The following is a 6000-nucleotide window of genomic DNA, read 5'->3' as shown; positions in this document are numbered from 1 at the left end:
GTCCTTGCTCTTGTTGAGGCTGGTCTCGAACTCCTGAGCTCAAACAATCCTCCCGCCTCGGCCTCCCAGAGTGCTAGGATTACAGGTGTGAGCCACTGCACCCAGCCCTTCATAGCTATTTTTTAACCCAGAGTCCAGCCAAGCAGGAGGCCAGACACTGGTGATCGTGTGTTTACTATTCTGCCCAAGCCAATTTAACCTTCAGATCCATCTCTCCACCCAGAGAGCAGCGGTCAAGGTCAGGGGTAATTTCCATTACCAAACCTAAAGGATCGTCCTCTGCTGTGGGGGGAGGGGCTCGACAAGGGCATTTTCCTCTGAGCTTCTGGGTCCCAGCACATACCCCTTTTCCTCCCTCATTGGTCCCCATGGACACATCTAGACCTGTGGCTTTAAACACCGGCTGTACACAAATGCCACCTACACGTCTAGCATCCAGGGCGTCCAGCCCTGCCCTGGGTCCCCCACTCCAGACCGAGGTATCCACTGCCCTCTCTGCAGTTCCACTTGGACGTGCCATGGGTGCCGCCGTGTGTCTGCACTGAAGGCTGGCAGCCTTCTCTTCCTCTGCCTCAGGAGTGGAGTAGCACCACCATCACCTGCCTCTACCCTTGAGTCCACCCTTCCCCTCCAGCCCCTGGGGCCCGGACTCACCTCTGCTCTGGCCAGCACTGAAGTCTGCGGCACCATTCCTTGTACGGGTCCCACACGGGCCTCCAAACATACTCGCCAATCTTGCCCCACCCCCACAGCACCTTTTCCGCCAAGCTAACTTTTTAAAATGTAAACCAGATCCGGTCACTCCCTCCCTTAAAACCCTTTGTGGTCATAGGAAAGCGGCTCAACTCTGTAGGGCCCCGCCTCTCTCCAGCCTCCTCCACTATTCTCTGTGGGGACCCCCAAGGCGCCTGCCTTTTCCCCCTGGAGTGCGGACACTTTCCTGCCTGGGGCTGTCCCTGCTCTCCCTGTGCCCACTGTGCTCTGGCGAGGTCCCCAGTGGCTGCCTTCTCCTCCACCTTCCCAGCAGCCCACAGCCCCTGAGTGCTCAGGGCCCAGACCCTGCACAGAGCCGGGCTGCCCTCTGCACCAGGGCCTGGGACAGGCTCCTTAGCGATTGGTTCCACTCAAGGCACGCACACAGCCTCCTCCACTCATTCGGACAAAGGCTGGGGTCAGGGAACATAATCTAGTCCTGATTCATTGTCATAATAGCCATTATTATATGCATTTTTCTTCTGATTTTAAAGGTAATTAAAACCATTTCCAGGGACCCTAAAACTATCATGGGCCTAATGGAGCGGCTGACTCTGCCTGAGGGCAAAAACTGCAATTCATTCAAAGCCAGAGGCTCTTACCTCCTCCGCACTGCTCTCTGAGCTGGAAGAGAAGAAATGCACATCAGTGCTTTCTGCTACAAATCTTACCAAGACTCACTAACATGTTTATTCTCTCCAGGCTAAAGTTGCCAAGGTACATGCCATCAAAGTAACTGCTAAACACACAACATATAATTAAGTGTGCCTTAAGCAAATGAGTCTATGAGTGAAGACCAGCCCACAGAGGCCGGTGTTCAATGCTGTTATCTGTTAAGGGTGAGGATTGCCTTGCGGGGGCCACTGCGGCAGGCAGGTGATTATGCCCAATTTCCAGCTGAAGAAAACCGAATGAGAGGCCTTTGTTACACAGAGAACAAATGTTGATTCCAGGATTTCAACCCCAGTCTGTTCTCTCAGGTTGTTTTGGACACACTGGGTTTGAGTGCCCGAGGGCCTTCCAGGGGAGAGAGGTGTCTAGGAGGTATTTGGATAAACTAGTTCAGGGCTCAAGAGAGATCCTTAGCTCGTGACACAGATTTGGGAATTATCCGTGTATTGGTGGCATTTAGAGATTCAAAGTGGATCAGCTCATTCACTCTTTTGCAGTCTTGCGGGGCCTAGAATTGTTTCTGCACTTTTAAACCATTCTGATCCAACCTGCTCCCCTGCGGCTGGCCTCCCTGCTCCTGAGTGACATTTGGGGAGCACCTCCTCTTCAAAGTGTGGGGCTTCCATCTCCAGCCCCACTATTTCTCACTGGATGGGATGACAGAATTTGACATTCTAAGTACTTACCCTCCCCCATAAATATTTATTGAACACCTTCTACGTGCCAGCACCATTCTAGGTATCGAGGACACCACTATGGGCGAAGTAGACAAAGTCCCTGACCCTGAGGACCTTACAGTCCAGAGGCAGGAGGCAGAGGATAAACAGGGAAGCAACGCCCAGAAGTGGGAGGACTGAGGACCTGCAGGAGGCAGGCGGCACTCTCAGAGGGACGAGTCTGGAGGGTCTGTGCTTGGTCTCCCTGGAAGGCCGCCTGTGGGCGCCAAGGAGCAAGGGGAGAGGGAAAGGGCTCAGAGAGGCAGGAGAGGAAGGCAGTGGGGGCCTGCCCAGGGCAGGTGAGAAGGCACCATCCAGACGATCCCGTCCTGAGACCCCCAAGTCAGCAGATTGAGGTGGGAAGGGAAAGATAACTGTCAAAAAAGTCCAGAGAAGACAGCTCTTTCCTAAGGATAGAGAAAGGGAGGAAGGAACAGGCAAGGCGGCAGCAGCAGGACTGGCTGCATCACATGGGGGTGGGGACGTCTTGTTAAAAAATCATGAGAATTTTGGCCTGGGCAGTGGTCCACACCTGTGGTCCCAGCTACTCAGGAGGCTGAGGCAGGAGGATCACTTGGGGCCAGGCATAAAAAAATTATTAAGAATTTCAAGTGGCCCAGTGCAAGCGGCTCACGCCTGTAATTCTACCACTTTGAGAGGCCGAGGCAGGAGGATTGCTTGAGGCCAGGAATTCGAGATCAGCCTGAGCAAGAGTGAGACCCGTCTCTAATCCAAATAGAAAAATTAGCCGGGCATGGTGGCGCATGCCTGTAGTCTCAGCTACTCAGGAGGCTGAGGCAGGAGGATCCTTTGAGCCCAGGAGTTTGAGGTTGCAGTGAGCAACGATGATGCCACTGCATTCTAGCCCAAGGGGCCGAGCTAGACCCTGTCTCAAAGAAAAACAAAAAGAATTTCAAGAAAGACAGGGATAGCAGAGCATAGCATGAAGCCAAGCGCAGGCCCTCTGTAACTGGCTGGAGCCTCCGGAGCCCCTGGGGAGAACGAGGCACCAGAATCCCAGTCCCCCTTCACCCAGGCTGAGCTGGGCCTCACAGGCACAGCCCTGCCACAGGGTGAAGGTGGAGGGTGTTTCAGTTTTCTATTTTGATGAGAATGTTGCAATTTGGACAATGTTGCAAAACAGATATAACTTTGTAGCCAATTTCATGTACTTTGATAGTTCCATTACACTTCTGACAGCAGCAGCATTTCCTTTTCCCTGGGAGGTTTGGCGTGGGGGGTGCTCTCTCCCCAACCCCCAACTCCACCCCAGCAGGGAGCAGGGATAACATCTGAGCAGGTGTAACATTTTCCCGGGCTGGCACAGTTGGTTGAAGGCAAGAATGTGTAAACCTGTATTTTATGTCAGATATCATTTATATCAAACCACCCTCCCTAATCTAAGGCTAATTACCTCACGATTAACTCTAGTAGTCTGACCTTGGTAAACCATTTATCCTCCTTGAACTTCAGATTTCCTCATCTGTAAAATGGAGATAATTATATTTCACAGGGGCATTGTGAGGATTAAATATATGAAAAGCTTTTTAAAGAGTCTTAAGGTCTAAACCAATGCCAGCGAGTGTTAGTGCAGAACTGCTCAGCAATTGCTTGGTTGGTGTGGATGGAGGATCTCAGGACCGCAGCGGCTTGACGGAAACATCTCTTGGCGCCATCCAACTCCTTGGGCTCTGGTACACTCCGAACAATCGACTTCTGATCTAAATTCAGTTTGTGAAGCAGCTGCCCTTCCCCGAGGAGTCCCCTCGGCTTGTCAGTTTCGTTTCAGATCACAGATCAATAATTCTGCTTTAGAAGCCTGACTCTTGTGAGTTGAGCTGGCTTCATAGTTCTAATAGTTCCCAGATGAACTGAGAATCCAGACCCTGAGCAGGAGGGTCGATTGAAAGCGGGTCATCATTCCTGCTCCTGTCTTGGCACGTAATGCACTTGGGTAACATTAGTAAGCAAGTGTGCTGCAGGCAGGCGCACTCACTGCAAGAGTGGGCAGCGGTACCACAAGCTTTCATCTGCTGTGATGCAGCTTCCCAGTGTTGCCGGGCAGGGAGCATGGAGTCTTCCATGGTCCTCAGGCCTTGCACCGGCTGTACCTTCTGCCTAGGTGTCCCATGGGGGCATTTTTATTTTTTTTAATTTTTAGTTGTTTTGCTTTCTGAGGGCTTTATAAAGACTCTTCAGGAGACCTTCCCTGTCCCCTCCCCTCCCCCCATCAGAGAACACCTTTCCTCTGCTCCCTGCCCCCTCTCTCCTCCCTACCCTGCTAAGATTCTTCCTGGCACATGTCCACCTGGTACATGATTTATGGGCTCATTGTTGGAATTTCCCCATTCAAATGCTATAGTTCCAAGAAAACTGTGACTTCACTCTGTCCCTCCTGTTTCCAGACCTAGTGCTCAGAGCCTTTGACTGGCAAAAGGTATCCAGCTAAAACTTATGATATTGTTTTGTTTTCATTGTACTTTTAAAAATACCTTCAATTCATGAGAAGTGACACATATTTTACAGTGATAGTAGTGATATAAAATTTCCTTTAAAAATGAATTTAAGTTAAAAATGTAAGTAATTTTAAAAGATTAAATAATGGTGATACTTGGATGTCAGTATTTGGGAAGATGAAACAAAAACAGCTGAAGTCTAGGAAACCATGCTCTTACGGAAGCCTTTTGGGGACTCTGCCTGGCGTGTAAACCACCGTGGGAACTGCTCAGCTCCACACAAGTGAGAGCATGCGCGCGCGCGCACACACACACACACACACACACACACACTCTGCACACCCATTTTACAGAGACATCAAACGTCAGGAGCTTGGTTATGGTCACCTCCTACAAGCGGACTGAGGAGCAGACAGAAGCAGTCCTGAGACAGATCTGGGAGGAGTGAGGGTGACTAGGGTGGACTGAGGGTGACACTTCCCAGGGCTCTTCTGCCCTGGGGTCCGGTGAGGCACCCCATGCCCTTCTACCCTCTGTTGCTGTTTTTTGTTTGTTTGTTTGTTTAACTTGAGCTGTTGATAGTAGCAGCCATAGCCCTGTACAATATTCTTCCAAAGTTAAATACACACTGTGTGTCAGGGGTGTCTGTGCAGGGAAGGAGCTGGTCAGGGCAGGAAGAAGCTATTTAGTCATTCAGTCTTCATTTATTGCGCATCGACCAGGGACCAGGTGCTTTGCTACTCTGAATGTTTGGAATACAAAGTTCCCCCAAGAAACTCATAATTTAGTGAGCGCCTTTGAGCCTTAATTGCCTGATAAATATTTTTAATTAATTAATTTATTTATTTTTGGAGACAGAGTCTCACTCTGTTGCAGGGGCTAGAGTGCTGTGGCATCAGCCTAGCTCACAGCAACCTCAGACTCCTGGGCTCAGGAAATCCTCCTGCCTCGGCCTCCCAGAGTGCTAGAATTACAGGCGTGAGCCACTGCGCTCAGCCTGCCTAATAAACATTGAAGGGCAATGGGAAGCAAGGCTGAAGAGGGTGTGGGGGGCTTGCATATAGGGGGTCCCTCAGGGCTCTCTTTATCCTGCTCACCTCCTTCGAGGTGTTTCTCTAACATGCTATTGCTGATAAATGTTGAAAGTATGGCCCCTTCTCAGCACATTTTAAATTTTAATGGTGAAATCCAAACTCAGGAAAAGGAAGCTGGGGAGCAAACGAATGCACGCAGTTTGGGGCTCACCTCAGGGTGAAGATGCCAAGCTGGATTCTCCGGTCAAAGCTTCTGTGTCCCAGGACTCCCCAGTGGTGCATGGAATCAGACTGTGGCTATTTGTCCTGAAATTTGGACAATGTCTAATCTTGCACCCAGAAATCTCCTGAGATAAAGTGAGGCAGCCA

Source organism: Eulemur rufifrons, chromosome 9, assembly GCF_041146395.1.
Source record: "Eulemur rufifrons isolate Redbay chromosome 9, OSU_ERuf_1, whole genome shotgun sequence".
NCBI classification, from domain to species: domain Eukaryota; kingdom Metazoa; phylum Chordata; class Mammalia; order Primates; family Lemuridae; genus Eulemur; species Eulemur rufifrons.
This window is presented reverse-complemented; position numbering follows the sequence as displayed.